The following is a 26248-nucleotide window of genomic DNA, read 5'->3' as shown; positions in this document are numbered from 1 at the left end:
ACTGCACGAAGGCCTCTAGCTGGCGAGTTAATGACAGGCCAACGATCAGACGCTAACTTGAACATCTGTGAATTCTGCCTTTGCTGCCTTTCTCCAGCAACATCGATGAGAACGGTAATCAGTTATGACAATTTTACAGGGCAGAAATTGAGGCAAGTACAGGTGAAAATCACCAAGCAAATTGATAACAGAAAGAGTCACAGGAGTCTGAATGGCTAACTGTTCCACCAAAAAACAGTATTCCTTATTTTAAGAAGTGATTTTCTTAAACCATTTAAATTCTCAGAACATTATGCGTAGACCAAAAATATGCAGATAAACACATTAAAATATTTTAAAACTATTTCCTTCTTTACTTACTTTCCAAGACCTGAACTCGGATTTATGCTTCTCTTGAAAGAATTCCCAAGCTTTCTTTTCCAAGCTGCAGAACTAGGCCTCGCTCAGGGCTCTGGGCTTGCCAGCTGTGGACAAGGGGCAGGACAAGGACCCAGGCTCTGAAGGAACTCGGAGGATCTTCTCAACACTCGACTCCAAGTCCTCACGATTTGGCTTCAGCAAGAAAGGGGCAAGTCCTAATTCCTTCAGGACCATAATTTCTCCATAAACACACCAAGTTTATTAGTTTCGGAGCTGTTAATTTGACACTTGCCTTCTTAGAGTTTGCCTAAAAATAGACTGTGGGGGAAGGGCAGGAAGGCAAAACCGAAAACGAAAATGTCAAGGATTCTGACTAGGATGGCAAAAATCATGTCATTTATAACATTTCAGTCAACAGGCTTACTGCATGCCACATCTTCATAGAAATCCTATTATCAAAGCCACCAGACACTATATTTGCTTCCTAATTATAGACCCTGAGCTAACAGTTACTTTTCCTTCCCTATAATAACAACAACACTTTGTATTTATCTAGCGCCTTTCTTCCAACAAGCTCAAAATGCTTTGCAGACATTAACTCCTGAATCCCAGGCCTCTGGCAAGTGGCATGTGGGTGTTTCTTGGGATTGTGTACGTCTGGTGGATTGGTCATGGGGTACTCGAACAGCTGGATTTCCATGAGCGCATTTTCCTTGACTTTATCAATTATAAGAATACAGCCAATGTGCAGAAATGAACCTTTACTGGGCTGGTATGTGCTAGTCTCTACAATTTGTTTTTGGGGAAAACAAGGCACAGAGCAGCCAAGGACTTAGAGAGTGACCCTGAAGGAGCTGAACTCTTGGGCCTACGAGCCAATAAAAAAAATGCTGTCTCCATTGTTTGCTTTTACTTGGTCAAGTCCTACTCTGGACTTGCAACAAACCCGGAGAATTCTTGGGTCTGATGCAGCTTCCATTTTGGACATTCTTCTTTCTACCTTTGCTTCCTTATTATCACTTGTAAACATCTTTAGACAGTTGTTTACTAATTCCAATCTTGAGTTTAGCTGTAAGGATCTTGATCACATCTATGATCTTATCCTATCACAAGCAACCCCTGGGGTGCTTAGGGCTCCCAGAACCAAGAAACAAAACATAGGTTAGGGGTTGCCTTTTAAACAATTTAGTTGTAGACCTCAGATTTTTACCTTACACTGTTACTGAAAGTTTCCAAATGGATTTCTTCAGTGGGTTCCTTTAAAACTTAACTGAAAACATAGTATAGGATTGCAGAATCTTGGAGTTAGTTAGAAAAAGCTTGGAGGCCTTCTAGAATTCCGTCTCCAATATTGCTGACATACCATCATTCAACTGTTCCTTGAACATTTCCAGTTTTCAAGAAACTCAGACAACAGCCCATTTATTTTTTTAATAATTCCCATTGATAGAAATGTCTTCATTATACAGGGCTGAAGTCATCTACCCTATAACTTCATCTCATTCAAGCTAGTTTTGCACTTGAAAGAACCCAGCTTACATCAATCACCCTTCCACACAACAGCTCTGCAAAACTTTAAGAAAACAATAATGTTCCCTTTAAGCTTTTTCTCTGCTAGGTTAAACACTCCGTGTTTTTAGTAGTTCCTCACGTGACATGTTTTCCAGATCCTTCTCCTTCCTAGGTGCCATCCTCTGAGCTTCACCTATCAGTAGTATCCTTGAAACCCAGTTGTGTTCTGACCAGTACAGATCACTATGGAACTCTATCTTCTATTATATGGTCCTCTGTGCCTCTAGTAATGCAGCTTAGGGTTTCATCCTATTTTGCTAGTCATAACATTCCCCTGGCCACTATTCATTTGGAATTCAACTAAACTCCTAGGTCTTTTTCATCTTGACTAAAAGTAATGCAGGCCTCTCTCATTCTGTTCTTGCAAAGTTGGATTTTGAACCATTGGTCCCCACTAAAACTAATTTGGTTAGTTTCATGTCTAGTATATTGAAATCTTTCTGGTTTTTATGTTGGAACTGCTCTCTCCATGTTTGAATCCTGACTCATATGATAAATTTTTTTTGTGCTTTCAGTTGTTCACTAATACACAAAGATCCACTATGTAGCTGATATTATTCTAGATGAGAGGAATACAAAAATAAATAAGATTGCTTGTCCTCAAAGCATTCACTGTCTAGAGAGATGAGAGATGGGGAGAATGAGACATCAAGTTGAGAGGTAGGTTGGAGTCAGCGTGATGGCCATCACTTACTTCATTAAGGAGATTGAACTTGGCCCTCTGGGCCCTAGGAAATTTTCAAGCAGGGGAATAACCTGATCAGATGTCTGTGTTAGGAGAACATCTCTGGCAGCAGCTAGGACGATGGGTTGAAGGAAAAACTACTGGAGCCAGAGAGGCCAGTTAGGATGTTACTGCAAATTTTCAGGTAAGAGTTAATAAGAGTTGAAATACTGCAGGGGCAATGGGAGGGAACAGGATGGGACAGAAATGAGACTTTTCAGGAGGTGGAATCAGTAAGATTATGAGACTGGTAAAATAAAAAGAATAAGGAAGAGGAAGAGGTCAAGAGTATTCTCAGGAGTTCAGTTTCAGTACATGGTGTTATTTGCAGAGGTTAGAAAGCTTAAGACAAGCAGAAACTACTCGAAGGAGAAATGGCTGTAATTGGAAGCTGTAGGTTTTCAATTTTCTCCAATATTTTTCCGTACCTTGGGATCATAAGGAAAGAAAAGAGAGGGCTGAATTATTCCAAAGGTGGGATATTGGTAGGTTGGAAGTAACAGGAGAGCAAAGGACTGAGCTGCAGTGCATGTAAATGCCACCCCAATCACTGGGTCCAGTGGAGGAAGAAGCTGATATATTGTAGTGACAGGGAAGGGCTGGGCCACTGGAAGTGGGAAAGCAGTTGCGGTGGAAATTCAGGAATGGGAAAGGCCAGGGTTAGGAGGTTGTGCTAGCCGTGTAGGTCATTGAAGAAAATGAAGTTCTCAGTAGTAAATTCCCCAAAACCTCCTCTTTGGGTTGACCTCAGCTCATTAATCGATGCCGCTCTAACTGTACTTTTCAATCAACAAAGGAACATTTCCTTGTCTTCTCCACAAGGCAATCATGTGTGGCTTTATCAGACCGCTTACTGATGATGTTCACTACGTTGAGAACATTTCACCCAATAACCCAATAAAAAAATGAAAAGTTCTGGGCTTCCCTGATGGCGCAGTGGTTGAGAGTCCGCCTGCTGATGCAGGGGACACGGGATCGTGCCCCAGTCCGGGAAGATCCCACATGCCGCAGAGCGGCTGGGCCTGTGAGCCCTGGCTGCTGAGCTTGCGCGTCCGGAGCCTGTGATCCGCAACGGGAGAGGCCACAACAGTGAGAGGCCCGGGTACCGCAAAAAAAAAAAAAAAAAGAAAAGTTCTTTATCATGAAGGTTCTTAGTTATCCTGTGTTAGCACCTAGCAATCACTCCAGTCTTTTCTAAGTATTTGTCTCTTTGATTACCCACTCTTAAAACTTGGAAGCAATTAACAATCAAGTTTACCATTCTACATTTTTCCCATTTCTGAAAATCAAGGACACGTTTTGCCAGCTACATTCTTTAAGCAATCTCTGCCCCCTCTTTCTTCGTGATTTCTTAAAAATCCACAGGTGTTTATGAGATCACACCACAGAATGTTACTTAAAGTTCTGGGCTGTGCCTTGCCTGGGCCTTGTGTTGAAGACACACCAAAAATGATCAGTTCTGTGCCAGGACACGCCACCTCCTCTATTTTCTTAAGCAAGCTTGCTCTGCTCTTTCTAGTTTGAGGAAATTATTTTCCTTAATAGACCAGATGACGTCAACACAGGAGGTGAGGAGTTCTGCTCCTTATACATCACTTTTTTACATTATAAACTTTCCTAGGTTTTCCTTGTTTCTTTTCCTTTTGCAAACATGGCTTGAATGGCTTTTTTGTTGTCGTTGTTGTTATTGTTGTTGTTTTTGCAAGTCTCAGTTCCAGAAGGATTTTAGCTTTCCTGGATCTATTATTCTAAATCCTGCTACTCTATTGTGTATATATGTCATTGGGAAGTGTCTTAAGACAGGTTTTCTCAGGATCAGACCCTGAGACAAGAGTGTATATGCAAGGGATTTCTTAATGAAGTAAACCCAGGCAAATCCAGTGAGGGAGGGGAGGAAGAAAGACAGCAAAGGGAAAGAAACCAAGCAAGGATATAATTCAAGCAGAGGCCCAGCCTCAGCCTGACCTTGCAGGGTTTGTCCCCAGCTGAAGCAAGGGAACTGGGCTTTCATAATCCTGTGCCAGTCAATCATTGGTTAGAGGGCTACAGGGCAGGGAGAGGGGTAGAAGGTGAGTGTGTGGGGGGTATAAGCTGCTAGGTCCCTCTGGCTCTCTGCTTGGGAATGTGTGTGTGTGTGTGTGTGTGTGTGTGTGTGTGTATGCATGCCCAGTAGTTCAAGGGCAATCTTCTGAAGATAGTTGCAGGTACCACCTGGTAGAAGCAAAGGCACACAGAAACTGAACAGGGAATCTGAGGGAATTTGTGTTCAATATTGTCAATGTATGCCAAGACTCATTACTGTGTTCAAGAGGTCAAATATTCTATTTTTATATTTTTTATCCTTCTCTTTGAAATCTGAGGCCATCAAAGGCTTCTTTGTTCAATCAAGTTGGTTTCCAAGGTGTCTCTCTTTTCTGTGACAGGATCATCTGTGTCTGTATTGTCACAATTCCACTTTTGGAACCCACTGGTTTCCTGAGGTGTCTTCTCCTGTACAGCCTGCAGTAGCCCGCCCCCCTGAGTTGCTCACACCAGGTCTCATTCCTGAGTCCTCTCCTCTCCATCAGGACCCCAACCTTACACATTCACAGTTACTCAGAAGTTACCCATCCCTGTCCTGCCTCCCTCCAAACTATGTCTCATATCCATCTACTTCCTTCCGTTCTTACTGCCTGTGTGAGTTATGATCACCTCTTGCTTATATTCTCCCAAAATCTTTCTACTTGTTCTCTAGACTTTCACATCTGTGTCCTGTAATCCATTTTCTGCATGGTACCTGGAATGATCTTCTTAAAACACCAGGCAGCCAATGTCACCCTACGCTTAAAGATTCCAAGGCACTTATGATGAAAGTCCACTCCTCCCCATGGTTTCCAAGCTGCTGCCTGCACCTCCAGCCTCATCCTGAGCCTCTTGCCCCCTTGTTCACTGCACTTCTGCCACAGATTACTATACTTCTGTTCCTCCTCCTGACCTCGGTGATTTTCTCCATGGCGTTTCTCAGTCTGCAGTGTTCTCCCTTCCACTCATCACTTGGCTACTTCCTGTAGATCCTTCAGATCTCAGTGTCTTTTCCTGACCTAGGTAAAGTCGGTCCCCCATCCTGTTATTCTCTCTCACAATATGCCCAGCACAATGGGAAGAGAAGCTATGGCAAGGCTGCTATTTTCCTAGATGGTATTTATCACAGTTTATAATTAAATATTCATTTATGTCTTACTTCCTTAGTATCTGTCTCTCCTGTTAGACTATAAGATTCATTCCTGGGCTTCCCTGGTGGCGCAGTGGTTGAGAATCTGCCTGCTAATGCAGGGGACATGGGTTCGAGCCCTGGTCTGGGAGGATCCCACATGCCGTGGAGCAACTAGGCCCGTGAGCCACAACTACTGAGCCTGCGCGTCTGGAGCCTGTGCTCCACAGCAAGAGAGGCCGCGATAGAGAAAGGCCCGCGCACCGCAACGAAGAGTGGCTCCCACTTGCCACAACTAGAGAAAGCCCTCGCACAGAAACGAAGACCCAACACAGCAAAATAAATTAATTAATTAAAAAAAAAGATTCATTCCTGTGATAAACCATAATGGAAAAGAGTATTAAAAAACAGAATGTCTGTATGTATAGAACTGAGTCACTTTGCTGCACAGCAGAGACTGGCACAGCATTGTAAATCAACTATACTTCAATTAAAAAATAAAATATAAAAAAATTTCATAAGGGAAGGAATGTATCTATTTTATTCCTTGATGTACAGTCAATAACAGTTGTTGAATAATGAGTGAGCTCTTATTTGTAAAAATAGTTTTGAAACCTATCATCCTGTGCTGAGGATACAGACTTGAGTTGCAAAAAACAGCTTCTGCTTACAAAACAGCCATCAGAATGTGAAGAAAAGCTATGATAAGGTGACAATTAGACCCTCATGGTGAGCTGGACCCAGATCTTTTCATTTGTGAACTTCTCAAAGAAGTTCTTGGGACTTAAAAGCCCCCCAAAAGAGCAATAGCATAGAATAGGTGCATTATGGGCTGAATTGTTGAATTCATGTGTTGAAGTCCTAACCTCCAGCACCTCAGAATATGACTCCATTTGGAGATAGGGTCTTCACAGAGGTAATAAGTAAAAATGAGATCATTAGGGTGGGTCCTAATCCAATATGATGTCCTTATAAGAAAAGGAGATTAGGACACAGACACATGTGAAGGGAAGACCATCTGAACACACAGGGAGAAGACGGCCATCTGCAAGCCAAGGAGAGAGGCCTCAAAAGACACCAAGCCTGCCGATACGTTGATCTGAGACTTCTAGCCTCCAAAACTGTGAGAAAATATGTTTCTGTTGTTTAAGCCACCCAGTCTGTGGTTCTTTGTTAGAGCATCCTGAACTAACTGAGGCACTTGAGGAAGTCATATCTAAGATGGAAAAAGCATTTTTCCTGATGTAGCTGAGGGCCTGATAAGTATGGGTTCATGCTACACCAGAGCTAACTGTAAGTTCCAGGATTTGCTCCATTCTTGGGGGGGGAGGTGGGGCCATAGCCCAAAGGACTCCCTTGTACCTACACCACAGGAAACGTGCAGGTGGATCTGAGGCCTCACTGCAGGTCCACTGAAGAGCAGCTCTTACCACCTCACAGGGTCACGTCAATAATTAAGACAATGTGACAATCATAGAGTTCTAATTTGGGAGGTAAAAAGTGTGTTTCACCTCCCCACTCACACTTCAGCCTCTTCTCACTATGCCCGCTAAAATAAGTTAATTTCCGAGCATTAATCACTATAGGGAATCACCACTTACAGTGAATTGGAGATTCACTATAGGAATCTCCGATTATTCCATTTATAGGGAATCTCCAGTTTTCACTCATCTGAGTATGTCTGCAACCAACAAGAGAGTGGATATGTCCACAACACTGACCCCAAAGACTTTCCAGATCTGGGATCCTCAGAGACTTTTAGTTTAAAATCTGACTTGTTTGTCTATTACTTTGTAGTATTGCCCTTAAAGATGCATTGCATTGAGTTAACACATTTTCTGCCTTTTAGGTGCTAGAACTCCTAGGAGGTGGTGTGTGTGTGTGTCTGTGTGTGTGTGTGTCTGTGTGTATCTATATTTGGTCAAACTCTTAGTTTGTCATTTTAGGATAAAAATTCTCTTCTAATCTTTTCAACATACTTATATGATTAAGTGAGCTTAATATTTCATAGATTTTTGACTCAAGTTCAAAAAAATCTTTGTAAGTATTTCTTTAGCTCAGACCTTTAGACAAGCATATTCTAATCATTCACTAAAATGGTAGCAAAGTTTTATGGGAAAGCCAATTGGGTATAAAAAAGAGAAGTGGGATGAAATTGAGCAAAGAAAAATATAGAATGTATAGTGGGTGAAAATCGACTTAAAAAGAGAAAGCTGGATCATAGTGAACATTGAACTTGGTAGAATATTAGAGAACCCCATTTATTCAAGAACTTGGGGGGAGGAGCTTCAAGATGGCAGAAGAGTAAAACGTGGAGATCACCTTCCTCCCCACAAATACATCAGAAATACATCTACATATGGAACAGCTCCTACAGAACACCTACTGAACGCTGGCAGAGACCTCAGACTTCCCAAAAGGCAAGAAAGTCCCCACGTACCTGGGTAGGGAAAAGAAAAAATTTTCTTTTTCTTTCTTTTTCCACACACTAGGAAGCCCCTTCGCAGGTGGAGACTGCGGGTGGCGGAGGGGGGAAGCTTCAGAGTAGCGGAGGAGAGCGCAGCAACAGGGGTGCGGAGGGCAAAGCACAGAGATTCCCGCACAGAGGATCGGTGCTGACCAGCACTCACCAGCCGGAGAGGCTTGTCTGCTCACCCGCCGGGGTGGGCGGGGCTGGGAGCTGAGGCTCGGGCTTCCGAGGTCAGATCTCAGGGAGAGGAGTGGCGGCGTGAACACAGCCTGAAGGGGGCTAGTGCGCCACAGCTGGCCAGGAGGGAGTCCAGGGGAAAGTCTGGAGCTGCCGAAGAGGCAAGAGGATTTTTCTTGCCTCTGTTTCCTGGTGCGCGAGGAGAGGGGATTAAGAGCGCTGCTTAAAGGAGCTCCAGAGACGGGCGCGAGCCGTGGCTAACAGCGCGGACCCCAGAGACGGGCAGGAGACGCTAAGGCTGCTGCTGCTGCCACCAAGAAGCCTGTGTGCGAGCACAGGTCACTATCCACACCTCCCCTCCCGCCACTGCCAGGGTCCAGGGATCCAGGGACAACTTCCCCGGGAGAACGCATGGCGCGCCTCAGGCTGGTGCAACGTTACGCCCGCCTCTGCCGATGCAGGCTCGCTCCGCACTCCGTACCCCTCCCCTCCCCGGCCTGAGTGAGCCAGAGCCCACGAATCAGCGGCTCCTTTAACCCCATCCTGTCTGAATGAAGAACAAACGCCCTCAGGCGACCTACATGCAGAGGCGGGTCCAAATCCAAAGCTGAACCCCGGGAGCTGTGCGAACAAAGAAGTGAAAGGGAAATCTCTCCCAGCAGCCTTAAGAGCAGCGGATTAAATCTCCACAACCAACTTGATGTACCCTGCATCTCTGGAATATCTGAAGAGACAACGAATCATCCCAAATTGAGGAGGTGGACTTAGGGAGCAACTATATATATATATATTTTTTTCCCTTTTTCTCTTTTTGTGAGTGTGTATGTGTATGCTTCTGTGTGTGATTTTGATTTTGTCTGTATAGCTTTGCTTTTACCATTTGTCCTATGGTCTGTCTGTCCATGTTTTTTTCTTTTTTCTTTTTTAGTATAATTTTTAGTGCTTGTTATCATTGGTGGATTTCTTTTATGCTTTGGTTGCTCTCTTCTTTCTTTCTTTCATTTTTTTTATTACTTAAAATTTTTTTAATAATTACTTTTTATTTTAATAACTTTTTATTTGATTTGATTTTAGCTTCTTTCTTTCCCATCCTTTCTTTCTTTCTTTCTTTCTCATCCTTTTATTATGAGCTGTGTGGATGACAGGCTCTTGGTGCTCCAGCCAGGCGTGAGGGCTGTGCCTCTGAGGTGGGAGAGCCAAGTTCAGGACACTGGTCCACAAGAGATCTCCCAGCTCCAGTGTAATATCAAACAGCGAAAATCCCCCAGAGATCTCCATCTCAACACCAAGACCCAGCTCCACTCAATGACCAGTAAGCTACAGCGCTGGACACCCTATGCCAAACAACTAGCAAGACAGGAACACAAACCCATCCATTAGCACAGAGGCTACCTAAAATCATAAGGCCACAGACACCCCAAAACACACCACCAGACATGGACCTGCCCACCAGAAAGACAAGATCCAGCCTCATCCACCTGAACACAGGCACTAATCCCCTCCACCAGGAAGCCTACACAACCCACCAAACCAACCTTAGCCACTCGGGGCAGACACCAAAAACACCACAAACTACGAAACTACGGCCTGCGAAAGGAGACCCCAAACACAGTAAGTTAAGCAAAATGAGAAGACAGAGAAACTCACGGCACATGAAGGAGCAAGGTAAAAACCCACCAGACCAGGGCTTCCCTGGTGGCGCAGTGGTTGAGAGTCCGCCTGCTGATGCAGGGGACACGGCTTCATGCCCCGGTCCAGGAAGATCCCACATGCCGCGGAGCTGCTAGGCCCGTGAGCCATGGCCGCTGAGCCTGCGCATCCGGAGGCTGTGCTCTGCAACAGGAGAGGCCACAACACTGAGAGGCCCGCGTACTGCAAAAAAAAAAAAAAAAAAAAAAAAGACCTAACAAATGAAGAGGAAATAGGCAGTCTACCTGAAAATGAATTCAGAATAATGATAGTAAAGATGATCCAAAATCTTGGAAATAGAATGGAGAAAATAAAAGAAACGTTTAACAAGGACCTAGAAGAACTAAAGAGAAAACAAACAGTGATGAACAACACAATAAATGCAATTAAAAATTCTCTAGAAGGGATCAATAGCAGAATAAATGAGGCAGAAGAATGGATAAGTGACCTGGAAGATAAAGTAGTGGAAATAACAACTGCAGAGCAGAATAAAGAAAAAAAAAATGAAAAGAATTGAGGAAAACTCAGAAACCTCTAGGACAACATTAAACACACCAACATTCAAATTATAGGGGTCCCAGAAGAAGAAGAGAAAAAGAAAGGAACTGAGAAAATATTTGGAGAGATTATAGTTGAAAACTTCACTAATATGGGAAAGGAAATAGCCAATTAAGTCCAGAAAGTGCAGAGAGCCCCATACAGGATAAATCCAATGAGAAACATGCCAAGACATATATTAATCAAACTATCAAAAAGTAAATACAAGGAAAAAATATTAAAAGAAGCAAGGGAAAAACAAACAAATAACATACAAGGGAATAACAATAAGGTTAACAGCTGATCTTTTGGCAGAAACTCTGCAAGCCAGAAGGGAGAGGCAGGACATATTTAAAATGATGAAGGGGAAAAACCTACAACCAAGATTACTCTACCCAGCAAGGATCTCATTCAGATTCGATGGAGAAATTGAAACCTTTACAGACAAGCAAAAGCTAAGAGAATTCAGCACCACCAAACCAGCTCTACAACAAATGCTAAAGGAACTTCTCTAGGCAGGAAACACAAGAGAAGGAAAAGACCAACAATAACAAACCCAAAACAATTAAAACGGTAATAGGAACCTACATATCAATAATTACCTTAAATGTAAATGGATTAAATGCTCCAACCAAAAGACATAGACTGGCTGAATGGATACAAAAACAAGACCCGTATATATGCTGTCTACAAGAGACCCACTTTAGACCTAGGGACACATACAGACTGAAAGTGAGGGGATAGAAAAAGATATTCCATGCAAATGGATATCAAAAGAAAGCTGGAGTAGCAGTTCTCCTATCAGACAAAACAGATTTTAAAACAAAGACTATTACGAGGGACAAAGAAGGACACTACATAATGATCAAGGCATCAAACAAAGAAGAAGATATAACAATTGTAAATATTTATGCACCCAACATAGGAGCACCTCAATACATAAGGCAAATACTAACAGCCATAAAAGGTGAAATCAACAGTAACACAATCATAGTAGGGAACTTTAACACCCCACTTTCACCAATGAACAGATCATCCAAAATGAAAATAAATAAGGAAACACAAGCTTTAAATGACACATTAAACAAGATGGACTTAACTGATATTTATAGGACATTCTGTCCGAAAACAACAGAATACACTTTCTTCTCAAGTGCTCATGGAACATTCTCCAGGATAGATCATATCTTGGGTCACAAAGCATGCCTTGGTAAATTTAAGAAAATTGAAATCATATCAAGTATCTTTTCTGACCACAACGTTATGAGACTAGATATCAATTACAGGAAAAAATCTGTAAAAAACACAAACACGTGGAGGCTAAACAATACACTACTTAATAACCAAGATATCACTGAAGAAATCAAAGAGGAAATTAAAAAGTACCTAGAAACAAATGACAATGAAAACACGATGACCCAAAACCATGAGATGCAGCAAAAGCAGTTCTAAGATGGAAGTTTATAGCAATACAATCCTACCTCAAAAAACAAGAAACATCTCAAATAAACAACCTAACCTTACTCCTAAATCAATTAGAGAAAGAAGAACAAAAACACCCCAAAGTTAGCAGAAGGAAAGAAATCATAAAGATCAGATCAGAAATAAATGAAAAAGAAATGAAGGAAACAAGAGCAAAGATCAATAAAACTAAAAGATGGTTCTTTGAGAAGATAAACAAAATTGATAAACCATTAGCCAGACTCATCAAGAAAAAAAGGGAGAAGACTCAAATCAATAGAATTAGAAATGAAAAAGGAGAAGTGACAACTGACACTGCAGAAATACAAAGGATCATGAGAGATTACTACAAGAAACTCTATGCCAATAAAATGGACAACCTGGAAGAAATGGACAAATTCTTAGAAATGCACAGCCTGCCAAGACTGAACCAGGAAGAAATAGAAAATATGAACAGACCAATCACAAGCACTGAATTTGAAACTGTGATTTAAAATCTTCCAATAAACAAAAGCCCAGGACCACATGGCTTCACAGGCGAATTCTATCAAACATTTAGAGAAGAGCTAACACCTATCCTTCTCAAACTCTTCCAAAATATAGCAGAGGGGGGAACACCCACAAACTCATTCTATGAGGCCACCATCACCCTGATACCAAAACCAGACAAAGATGTCACAAAGAAAGAAAACTACAGGCCAATATCACTGATGAACATAGATGCAAAAATCCTCAACAAAATACTAGCAAACAGAATTCAACAGCACATTAAAAGGATCATACACCATGATCAAGTGGGGTTCATTCCAGGAATGCAAGGATTCTTTAATATATGCAAATCAATAAACGTGATACACCATATTAACAAATTGAAGGAGAAAAACCATATGATCATCTCAATCGATGCAGAGAAAGCTTTTGACAAAATTCAACACCCATTTATGATAAAAACCCTCCAGAAAGTAGGCATAGAGGGAACTTTCCTCAACATAATAAAGGCCATATATGACAAACCCACAGCCAACATCGTCCTCAATGGTGAAAAACTGAAACCATTTCCACTAAGATCAGGAACAAGACAAGGTTTCCCACTCTCACCACTATTATTCAACATAGTTTTGGAAGTTTTAGCCACAGCAATCAGAGAAGAAAAAGAAATAACAGGAATCCAAATCGGAAAAGAAGAAGTAAAGCTGTCACTGTTTGCAGATGACATGATACTATACATAGAGAATCCAAAAGATGCTACCAGAAAGCTACTAGAGCTAATCAATGAATTTTGTAAAGTAGCAGGATACAAAATTAATGCACAGGAATCTCTGGCATTCTTATACACTAATGATGAAAAATCTGAAAGTGAAATCAATAAAACACGCCCATTTACCATTTCAACAAAAAGAATAAACTATCTAGGAATAAACCTACCTAAGGAGACAGAAGACCTGTATGCAGAAAACTATAAGACACTCATGAAATAAATTAAAGATGATACAAACAGATGGAGAGATACACCATGTTCTTGGATTAGAAGAATCAACATTGTGAAAATGACTATACTACCCAAAGCAATCTACAGATTCAATGCAATCCCTATCAAACTACCACTGGCATTTTTCACAGAACTAGAACAAAAAATTTCACAATTTGTATGGGAACACAAAAGACCCCGAAAAGACCCACAAAGCAATCTTGAGAATGAAAAACGGAGCTGGAGGAATCAGGCTCCCTGACTTCAGACTATACTACAAAGTGACAGTAATCAAGACAGTATGGTACTTGCACAAAAACAGAAATATAGATCAATGGAACAAGATAGAAAGCCCAGAGATAAACCCACGCACATATGGTCACCTTATCTTTGATAAAGGAGGCAAGAATACATGATGGAGAAACGACAGCCTCTTCAGTAAGTGCTGCTGGGAAAACAGGACAGCTACATGTAAAAGAATGAAATTAGAACACTCCCTAACACCATAAACAAAAATAAACTCAAAAGGGATTAAAGACCTAAATGTAAGTCCAGACACTATCAATCTCTTAGAGGAAAACACAGACAGAACACTCTATGACATACATCACAGCAAGATCCTTTCTGACCCACCTCCTAGAGGAATGGAAATAAAAACAAAAATAAACAAATGGGACCTAATGAAACTTCAAAGCTTTTGCACAGCAAAGGAAACCGTAAACAAGACCAAAAGACAACCTTCAGAATGGGAGAAAATATTTGCCAATGAAGCAACTGACAGAGGATTCATCTCCAAAATTTACAAGCAGCTCATGCAGCTCAATAACAAAAAAAACAAACAACCCAATCCAAAAATGGGCAGAAGACCTAAATAGACATTTCTCCAAAGAAGATATACAGATTGCCAACAAACACATGAAAGAATGTTCAACATCATTAATCATTAGAGAAATGCAAATCAAAACTACAATAAGATATCATCTCACACCGGTCAGAATGGCCATCATCAAAAAATCTAGAAACAATAAATGCTGGAGAGGGTGTGGAGAAAAGGGAACCCTCTTGCACTGTTGGTGGGAATGTAAATTGATACAGGCACTATGGAGAGCAGTATGGAAGTTCCTTATAAAGCTACAAATAGAACTACCATACGACCCAGCAATCCCACTACTGGGCATATACCCTGAGAAAACCATAATTCAAAAAGAGTCATATACCACAGTGTTCATTGCAGCTCTATTTACAATAGCCAGGACATGGAAGCAACCTAAGTGTCCATCGACAGATGAATGGATAAATAAGATGTGGCACATATATACACTGGAATATTACTCAGCCATAAAAAGAAACGAAATTGAGTTATTTGTAGTGCGGTGGATGGACCTAGAGTCTGTCATACAGAGTGAAGTAAGTCAGAAAGAGAAAAACAAATACTGTATGCTAACACATATATATGGAATCTAAAAAAAAAAAAAGATCATGAAGAACCTAGGGGCAAGACATGAATAAAGATGCAGACCTACTAGAGAATGGACCTGAGGACATGGGGAGGGGGAAGGGTAAGCTGGGACAAAGTGAGAGAGTGGCATGGACATATAAACACTACCAAATGTAAAATAGATAGCTAGTGGAAAGCAGTCGCATAGCACAGGGAGATCAGCTCGGTGCTTTGTGACCAGCTAGAAGGGTGGCATAGGGAGCGTGGGAGGGAGGGAGATGCAAGAGGGAAGAGATATGGGGATATATGTATATGTATAATTGATTCACTTTGTTGTAAAGCAGAAAGTAACACATCATGTAAAGCAATTATACTCCAATAAAAATGTAAAAAAAAAAGATGTTAAAAAAAAGCTTGGGTATTAAAATGAGTTGTTACACTCACTACCCTTTTTGTGTGTTTTAGAAACATGTATATTCTCAAGTGCTTAGAGAATTTGGAATAACAGTGAAAACATATTTTTATGCTTAATCTTATTATTTAAAATCTAGATTTCTGTAATAAAACCTGTTTTGCACTTATAACGTATTAAAAGTTGTGTCTTGAAACCTGGTCCCTGTGCACGCACAGCAGCCGTTATGAGTGACCTGGTGCAGCCAGCTGCATTTGTAGAAAGACTCCTATTTTGCCTGCTTCCAAGCTTTCCAGGTCCTCACAAACATCAATTTTTCCGTGTCCTGTGCTGAAACCAAAAATGCTGCTGGTAGAGATGAATCCCCAAGGAGACAGACTCTGAGATTTATGTTCCGTGGGGACAGCCCTCAGGAACAAGAGCAGGAAGGAGGCGGGACCGGACAGTGGGAGAAGGTAAAGTGTGATGAAGTTTCAACAGCAGACTCAGGTGACCCTGCAGGGATCTCCTGATGAGCAGAGCTCTTCAAAACTGTCCTGCACTGAGACAAAGGGGCAGATGTCTATACCCCGACACTAACCAGTCACTGGATACAGAGCGGTCCCCTCCCATGGAGGGGACACAGCCCTGGAAGAGGCCGCAGCTCCCTTCATCTGAGAGCAAGCCTGGGGAGGACTCAGCTGAAGCCATCCCCAGCACTAATGTAAGCAGCTGGGAGAATAAGAGGCCTCCTGAAGGGGAGGGGTTCGGCAGTGCACAACACCCACTGCATGCACCCCCGAGCCACTCGGAGGCACTTACTTCACACTTACTTCGTATGTAAGTACACACCACCTCCTCCGTGATTCTGGTTTGTCTCTCTTCCTGGGAAAACTGACAGTGGGAGGGTTACTGGATGAAATACAGCCACCCCCCACTGCAACTGGTCCTGAGGCTGCAACTGACACTCGTCTCATCTCCCTATCCTACTACATATTCTAGATTCTCTTCACCCCTAGCATCTCTGCCAGTCTAAGTGGCTTACATGGTAAAGTGACCCAGACACTCCTTCCTGAGTGGGTCTGAGCTCCTGGACCCTATGCCCTTCTCTGGCTATGGCTGTTGCACGTGACCATTTATAGTCAAAATTGGGGAACTGAGTATCAAGAGATGAGATGACCCAATAGATCACCTGGGTCCCATATGAATTCTTCCCTATTGTGTAGCAGCTTCTCCATTTCTACTGATGATTAAATTACACCTGTCAGACAGTGACTTCCTTCTTTGCCTTTGACATACGTAGCCTAAAGTGACCAGGTAGCAGCTGTAACTTAGAGGTTAAAGGAACTCTTGCTGTAAATCCCATTGGAGGCATTTCCCTTCTGGAAACCAGGGTCTCTGGATCCCCAAAGCCTGGAATTACAGAGATGAGAACGACCAATGTTGGTCCATGTTGCCTGTGTCCTACAGCCCCTTCAGTGCCTAGTCTCTTCCATCCTTAGCGGGTCCAGCATAGCCTTGGTCAGGTTATGTTATGGTGCGCTCCTAATTATTGGTTAGCGGACAAGAGTGGAGTTGGGAGTAAAACCTAAGGGTTTTCTTACAAGGCAGAGGACTCTGCACCATGTTCAAACAAGAGGGAATGCTTTAGTAGGAAAGAGTGGGCTTTTTTTTTTTTTTTTTTTTTTTTGCATTGTGCCAAAGTTCCAGGGGATAAAAGTTCTTTAGCGGACACACCCAGCTATCCCCATCACAGGTCACAGGGTCCATCCCTTCCCAGCCAGGGCTCTGACCGTGGCATAGCTGACTTGCTGTAGGGCTGACAATTCAAAGTTCTCTGGTGCTCAGCTACCCTTGTAATTAAAGTCTGGGGACTGATCCTCAGCATTTTCTGCTCTCTGGCTGCAGGAGATGATTGTTCTTTCATATGCTTGTGAGAAAGCCCTCTGAACTTACAATTTGCCTTAAATTGGTGATTAATCACCCTAACCTTTTCATTATCTTTCTCCATTGTATTGAGTACACTCCGCAAAAGCAACCTAATTCCACTGTCTTTATAATTACTTCTTTTTCTGAATCTCTGAGATGTTGCACCTGCCAGCTGGCAGATGACCTAGTTCATAAATCCCATTTTAGAGATGACTTTCTGGGACGGGCACCAAGGTCTTAAGTTGAATTCCCAAGGAAGCAGACTCTGAGATGGAGATTTGCATGCAGGGATTCCACTGGATTATTCTTGGGAACAATATGTATGGGGGAGAGAGAGAATAGGATCGAGCAGAGGGAAAAATTGAACTGCAATGAAGTTGCAACAGAGGCCCCAGCTGATACCCTGGGTGATCTCTGGTCTGGAATGGCCTTTCAGAGTTGTTTGAATTGAGGTGAGGGGGAGGGGCCTTTGTTGCTCCTTTATTGACCATGTTGTTTTTGGATATGGGCAGTCCTTGGAGTGGAAACGTAGACTTGTGTGAGGCAGCTCCCTTCAACAAAGGGCAATTCCTGGGGCATGACTTACTGTGAGCCATTGGCAGGCAATAGTGCTAATAGCTGGCAGAATAAAAACCTCAGTCCTGCAGGTGAGGGTGGGGAGAGAAACCTGGGATGTAACTTGCCAGTATATGTACCAGTGCAGTTCTGAAATTTTAATAAGATCATGAATGTAGAAGGGCTTTAAATTTGTCAACACTTTATAAAGCCAGGTTATTTTTACTACTTCACAATTTTGACATGGGTTGGCCCAAGCACAGGCTCAACTGCCATGGTCAGTAGGACAAGATCTCTTTAAGTCAGACTGTTCCATGTTTTAGTCAAGTCATTGGCCTTCTTATAGTCTGTCATCTTATTCCAAGACTACAAATTCTTGGTAGATTTTAGACAAATCTCTCCAGTATCCTGTAAAAATGAGGGGTTCACATTTGACTTCATTTTTTCCACTCAAGATTTTTTCTTTGGTGAGCAGTTTAGAATATGTGAAGGGTTAAATACTAGTATCATGGCAAAGTTGAAACAGAACCATAAGTTTAATATTATTTTAAAGTTAAAATGATTTAACATGACACCAAGCTTGAGTTAACATTCTACATGGTTGTGGAGATATTAGGGTTTAAACAGATGTCAGCAATTTTTTTACAAAACGGAAATTGAGTTCTACAGATGGTGGAGACTGAGGAGTTCAAAGTGTTGTATAAAAATGTACACTCGAGTAAAAAGTAATCATCTTTATATTTCAAGTTTGAAGACGCCCTTTTGGTGATGAGGATAATTTTCAAGCCAATCAGACAGAAATCTATTTACCTTTCACTTCCATATCATACTTTTTTTTTCTCTGCTACAATTTCTGATTATGGAAGGTATTTGTGCAGTAATATAGGACTTCTCTTTTTCCAGTTCCCACCCCTATCCTACCTCATTTTTCTATTAGCATAATATTGTTCAGCTTGCCTTATCATATTTTCCATAGCAACAGGCCACGGTGTCATAAAAATCATCTTCTTCCAGATTTTTATTATTTTCCATATGTGGTTGGACTTCTTTTAGAAAGTTGTAATTTTCATGCATTTATTTGATGAAGATGCTCTTACCAGTTGAGGAAATGTTTTAAGGTTATAAGAAAATATTCAGGTATGTGAGTTTTGTCCATCATTGCCAGTTCTTTTAGTTGTATAATTTGTGCTCAAAAGTGCAAAAATTTCCATAAATGATGAAACAAAATTCATATTTTTAAATGAGAGAATGTAAAAATACATTATCTACAAAATTATCACTTCCTGTTTTCACCCAAACAGCCAGATCTTTTTTTCAAATGTACAATCAATTTTGTGTACTTGAAACCCTGACTGCCAGAGTAGTTAGAGAAAATGCATTGCAAAATTTCATTCAAACAGGGAGGAGAATCGTGGGACTGGAAAGAGGATGAGGGACCTTCTGCAATACATTTTGGACAATAGGTGGGATACAGGAGCCCTCCATTCAGATGTAGGTTGGTTTCTAGCCTTGATGCCTAAGACCTCAGGGAAAAGGGTGTTCCAGTGACAAACTACAGACCCTGGAGAATATCTACTCTACTTCTAAGAAGAGGAATTTGGGATCTGAAAGATCCATACATAAAGACTGCCACTGACTTCCCAATCTTCTTACCCTCAGATACTACAGTTCTCACTTACAGTTGCCCACTGCTATGCCCAGTATCCTCTTTTGAGTAGACTTTCAGAGTCATGGAGGAGTTGAGGTCATCTTTGGTGAATCCCAGGGGGAACCCATCTCACTCTACCAGTGTCTATCTGGAGAGTTCCATCACCTTGACTCTTCTCTCTCTGGCTTGGTGCTGTCTCTCTGCCTCTAGAGAATACTGTTGGCTGCTTCCTATCAGTGATCTTCCCTCAACCATAGAAAACAAGTAGCCTTGCTTCCCTCCTCCCATCTTCTTTTGAAAATCACCAGACATGAATCCTATTCTTCAAAAAGTGAGGATTAGACTCTGTATCGCTAAGTGGTCTCCTTTACCATTGTCATCCCAACAATGACACCAGCCACCTTTTATTTACCTCACTCTAGTATCTCTATTCCTTATGGTGACCCTACAAAGTTGAGTTTTATCTCAACTTTCTGATGAGAAAAATGAGACTCAGAAAGATTAAATAATTTGCTCAATGCCACAAAGCTAATAAATGGCAGCACTTAGAGTAGAATTTACATGTCTCCCAGCGCTACACTGTCCCCCTCATAGCATACTGCCTTCCGAAATAAAGAGGTGATTCTTATCCGTTACAGAGATGGCTGTCATGAAAGGCTGTGAACAAGGTGGCAGGCATTCATCCCAACCACGTTTCTAACATAACCATTATGTGGCCACATCAGGCCAGCTAGAAAAAGAGGATAGAGTGACTGCAGACCAGTGAACTCAGAGATTTCCAAGGAGCTGCGGGGAGAGTAGAATTTCTCAAATAATATCACTGCTACTAATGTCCCCCAAACCTAGGGCTGTGATTTACCAGACCAGTAAGTAAGTTTACCCAAGAACAGACCAGAGTTCTCCTATCTGTCCTGGATGAGTCTCTGGATGGTTGTCAGTCACTTTGGCCGGAAAGATGAAGTGAGATTCTAGAACCTATCAATGTTGCAGCACTATTAATCCTCTTAACAATAGGATTAAAAGATAATAGATCACTAAAATGTCTGGACTTCCCATTTAGATGCTGTTAGGACAGAATTAGCTATTAGGATCTATTATTTTTTTCAATCTTATTGTTACTAGGATCAGCAGTGCCTGAACATTGAGAGGTTCTGAAACCTTATTCCACTCAGGTTGCTAAGTGGCAGATATCTGTTCTATATATGAATATCTTACTGCTGCTTTAGCCTTTATATTAAACCTACTTTGAAAGCATAGCCCAAAGCCATTCGTGCCATTGGCTTCTTTCTCTTTGCTCTTTCTTTGAGTTATGAACTGAGCACATCAATAGCTGCTCTGAAAGCTTTGATGCTTCTTTGGCAATGACTTCAGTCCTGCTGCATTTACCACAGAACTGCAGTGACTGTCTTATGTGGAGAAGCATATTTGTGGTTGATAAAATGCTAGTTCAATGGGGGAAAAAGTGAATTGATTATATTGAGTATTTTTATAACTGTCACTTTTCTACAAGACAAAGAGAATAATTTTGGTTTCTTCATCTATTCCACATATACACTGATTTTTAATTACAATCAAACATTATTAAAGGAAATCCAAGTGAAACCAGGAGGAAAATTATAACTATGGTTTAGTACATAGGATTCCATTTGGTCTGGGGTGGAGGGAGTCGGCAGGCACTTTCAAGCTTTTTGATTTGTACAATATTTGATTATGTATACAATTAGTCAAAAGGTATTCTAGGGCTTCCCTGGTGGCACAGTGGTTGAGAGTCCGCCTGCCGATGCAGGGGACACGGGCTCATGCCCCAGTTCGGGAAGATCCCACATGCCGCGGAGCGGCTGGGCCCGTGAGCCATGGCCGCTGAGCCTGCGCGTCCGGAGCCTGTGCTCCGCAACGGGAGAGGCCACAACAGTCAGAGGCCCGTGTACCGCAAAAAAAAAAAAAAAAAAAAAAAAGGTATTCTACTCAGTATAATTACCTGGAGAATAATACATGGTATGTAAGGTACTGCAATCCCTTCTATAGTTGGAATTCTGAGAAATGAGAATCCCACTGCCCTCTCTACCTGAAAGCATGGTTTAAGTCTATCATAGCCTATTTTTTTACCCCATAGATTTTTCTAGAGGAATAAGTTTGCCTTTGTAACTCACCATCCTTCTTCCGAGAGGCAGCATGATAGTGGTTATGTTCAGGGACTCAGAGACAAACAAAACTTGTTTCAAATCGAGGCTTAATCACTTAACAGCCTTATTAGCCTATGTGGCTAGTTGTTTGATCTATCTCAATTTCCACACCTGTGAAATGGGCACCATGTAAAACGAGTATCCTCATTACATAAAACGAAGATCAAATGCCATACTGAGTACCAAGTTATTGGCGCACAGTAAACAGCAAAATTTAGTTGACATTATTACCAGGGTCATAAAAGTCCTTAGTGGAACTGTGGGGACAGGTCACACATGTTTGAGGAGGCTCATCTGCCACGTGAGAAGCAGTGTAATGGATGTTAGAAAAATCCTTAAAGATGTGGAGTCTGCTTCTGGAAACGGTTTCTGCTTCTTCTGAATGACCAAGATGGTTCCAGACCCTCCAAGTCCTGGCAGGACAAATTGAGGCAATGTTCCTTTGACTGACTGTATAAATGATCCCAAAACTAGATTCGAGCTTTCATTTTTACATTATCTTTCTTTCGGGATGATTTATCCTTCTGGGGACTCCTCTAGTGATAATAGCAGCTGCTTTCAAGAAATACTTTTGAAAAATGGAATAATCTTATGAGGTCGGAGGTGGTTGGGGAAGAAGGGGAGACCCGCTTGAGAATGGGATCTGCAGTCGGTTCAGAGTTCTGATGTTGCTTCTCTGTTAATTAGCTTGTAATTGGATTACTTCATCTAGACCACTGTTTCTCGACGGTTGGTCCTCTGAATCACCTGTGGCACGGTGCTTGTCAAACATGCTGTTGCCTGAGCCCCACCCCAGACTTTCAGGGTCAAAACCTCTGGGGCCGGAGATAGGCAGTCTGCACACCCAAGTGTGAGAACTTCCAATACAGGCTACAGCAGAAAATATTAATGTCAATACTGACATTATTTCAGCTCCAAGCACTTCTCACTTGGTTTTAAGGAGGGAGAAAGAGACGATTAATACTTACGATTATGTATTCATTCATGGGCTCCGAGACTTCCACTTTCACTTTTCTGAAAAATGGGAGTTAACAAGAGCTACCAAACTCTCTTTTTTTTTTTTTTTTTTTTTTTTTTTTTTGCGGTACGCGGGCCTTTCACCGCTGTGGCCTCTCCCGTTGTGGAGAACAGGCTCCGGACGCGCAGGCTCAGTGGCTATGGCTCACAGGCCTAGCCGCTCCGCAGCATGTGGGATCTTCCCGGACCGGGACACGAACCCGCATCCCCCGCATCGGCAGGCGGACTGTCAACCACTGCGCCACCAGGGAAGCCTCCCAAACTCTTTCTAATGTAAGAATGAATAAATGTTTAATAAGTGTTTGGGGCTCTCTGCAAAAAGGTAGTATAAATATGCCAAGCATTATTATAGGAGAAATATGTAGATGGGTTTAACTTATATATGGCCCAAATTCCCATTTGCCATAATTTAAGAAAATAAGTACCGAAATGGTGCCAGTGGATCTTATAGCTAAGTTACTGTTTTGGCTCCATAAAGGGAGGGCATGCTTAACCCAAGGGAGCTATAAAACATCAGCTGAATATTGATGGAGTTTGGAGTCAAATAGAAGCCTGTTCTGCTGTGAAAACATGCACATGTGTGGAATTGCATTGCTATAATCAGGACACAACCAAATTCACAGATGTGCCCAATTTTCTGTTTCCTCTATATTTTACCAGTTTCACGGCACAGTGACAAATGAGGAAAGCACTAAACTGATTTTGTATAGCATCTCATGGAAGCCGCTCACAAATCTCACTGGTGGGAAAGAACCTCACAACTGTTAATAGTTAAGTGCTACATCTGTCTAATCCATCTCTGGGATACACTAAGACCTCTGTTACTTTGCATATAGCAAATTGGGGAAATCCCATTATTCTAAGTCAAGTTTCAAAAAAAAAAAAAGATTTCCTTAAAAAAAATCCCTCCTCTCCCCAAAGATTTTCCTTCTTCTATTTTTCACATTTTCAAGTGCACACGATGGATAATTAGAAAATGGAATCAGAAAAGAATATCTGACTGAGGCAATCTGAAATGGGGAAGGAGCAGCCCGTCACACTTATCTTTCCCACTGTATATGTTTCTCACCATTTTTAGCTCCTAAAATACCAGGAGGCTCTTAAAACTTTAAAACTCCTCTACCAGCATCCAAAAAAAGGAAGGTAGGATTTTCATAGTTTGGAAAAGAGAGAAAACACATTGTAGTGGACAATCGTTTTCTCTGATCATTAGCATCCACCCCCCTTTTTTTCCTTTGCGGGAAGTCGCCTGGCTGCATTAAGTGCCATCTTAATGTTTTGGCAATTAAGACGTCCCCTCTCCCCAAGCCAATGAGTAAGTGCCTGACCCAAAGTGGGCCAATCAGACACACTCTCCAGAGTTTTGAACCCTCAGCCTAGCAGAACAAGGACAGGGGAGTGCTCACTGCTAGTGGCAGTGTCTTGCCAAGACTGCCCATAGTTCTTGCTGCCCAGAACCCCAGGGCTGCCCTGAGTCCTGAACTATTCTCCATATGAATTTTCAGTCTTACCTTTGTTTCTTTAGCTCCTCCATATCTTTCCCACAAATTCCTCTTTTTCTTAACCTAGGCAAGGTTCTTTACTGTTGCTTACAATCAGAGGTGTCAATTAAAATCTTTATCAACTGGCTTACCTGTGGGAGAAGACAAAAAAAAGGAATGCATGCTGGTCGGGGTGCCCACCAGCAGGCTCCTAACAAAAAGCTTTTACTGAAGATATTAGATATCATTGTTCTGCTCATTTTAGGAATAGTGGCATTTTCACCTGAGCTAAGCTTTACCTATAGTCACGCGATAGAAATAAAAGATGACAATGTTAGTAAGAGAGGGGGAAAGAGAGCCTAGTCAAGCAAGGATGGACTGAGGGACTGGAACGGAGATAATACTGACCAGCGTGAGTGGAAAAAGCTGCATGGTGATGAGACTTGCATTAAGAATGGCTCTCAGAATCCTGGAGATTCTTTTGGGGATTCCCACCAGACACAAGACCCGTGGCTTGAGAAAGACTGTCCTAAGGTGGGAAAAAGCACTAAGGATACATAACTGGAGAAAGGTTTCCTTTACTGAGTTAAATGGTATTGATAAATTCCTCACTGACTTTTACATATGCCTCAAGAAATTAGAATAAAGTCATAACCTCCCTGCTTAAAATAATAGGTAAGTTAAACTGTGAAGGACCAGTATTTGGTTTACATGCAGGAGAAGGTAAAGCTGTATTACATTAAAGTATGATGCTGAAAGTTAGCAACAGGCCTAGGTAGAAGGATAGGTATAGAGAATGTGATCAAGCTGGTGTTTACTTCTTTAGGCTCCTTCCCACCACTTCAGCCAGGATCCCTCCCATTCAATCTTTCAGAACTAGCGACAATCCTTCCAGCGATCCATGCTGGTCCCTGCCTTACACAATCGGTCCTTCTGCCTGGAATGCCCTTCACCACCTTGGCTTCTCAGGAATGTCTACTGTTTCACAACCCCTTGTTCATATGGCATCTGTGTGCACACTAGAAGCATCCTTCACTCAAGATACTTCACTTCCCTCTGTCACAAAGTTGTTGAACTATGTGGATTTTATTAAACATTTTATTAATATTTTAAGAAATTTTTATTTAAAATATACTCATCTGCAATATCTATGATATAAATTATGCCCCTTATGGTTGAACAGCACACAACCTGCATATTCATCTTGGTGGGTCTGGATGACAAAATATCCAGAGATGCTCACAGAGAAAAGGCTCAACGGTTACAAAATGCATCTGAGAAGCTTTCTCCGTGTGTGTTCCCCCTCTGTCTTGAATGCCGGCTCCATCGGGGCACCTGACACACAGTTCTGTATGTGTGTCACCCCCGCAATAAAGGGGAAACACTTTGAGAGGAGAAATTGCTTCTTATTCACTCCTGTAACTTCAATGACCAGCAAAGTATTGGTAAATGGTGGAGGCCCAGGACATTTTTGTTGAAGAAAAGAAAGAAGAAATGTTCATACATGGTACCCAATGTAAGGTTTTGCACATAAATAGCATTTATTGAATTAAACTCCTGGAAACAAACATTAGTGGTATTGTCAGTTTTACACCACCCACTTTGGATCTTGTGTGTTTGTATGTGTTTTGAGATATTAATGATAAAATATTAATTCTAAGTGAGGGTATTTTCCTCCTTTAATACTGGGTCTTGCTAGTACGTAACACAGTATAGATGTTCAATAAACATTTGCTAAATGAATAAATGAGTGATTGTGAATGAGTCAGTGAGTGAATCACAACAAAGAAAGTGTCACCATCATTCTTCTTTATAGGACAGAAATACTGAGACTTGTTTTCTTAATGAAGTGTGGCACTCAGAGTCGTTGAAAAGTCTATCAGCATCATGATAAATGTTTGAGAAAATCTTTTCCCCTAATAGAAAAGAAAACTATCTCTGCTATTAAGATGTTAGAA

At 41.7% G+C, this 26248-nt stretch overlaps 1 long non-coding RNA gene across 1 annotated transcript; it reads right to left on the bottom strand.

The window, feature by feature from the left end:
* Window positions 1–401: 401 nt before the first annotated feature.
* LOC309809323 lies at window positions 402–25670 on the bottom strand. The gene is made up of 4 exons (XR_014294849.1): window positions 24699–25670; window positions 24321–24442; window positions 16739–16890; window positions 402–678 (listed from the first exon to the last, which is right to left on the bottom strand). It is a non-coding gene; the product is annotated as an uncharacterized lncRNA (long non-coding RNA).
* Between the last annotated feature and the right edge of the window lie 578 nt (window positions 25671–26248).

This window comes from Mesoplodon mirus (assembly GCF_964341445.2).
Source record: "Mesoplodon mirus genome assembly, chromosome: 8".
In the NCBI taxonomy this organism is placed as follows: Eukaryota; Metazoa; Chordata; class Mammalia; order Artiodactyla; family Ziphiidae; genus Mesoplodon; species Mesoplodon mirus.
This window is presented reverse-complemented; position numbering and strand designations above follow the sequence as displayed.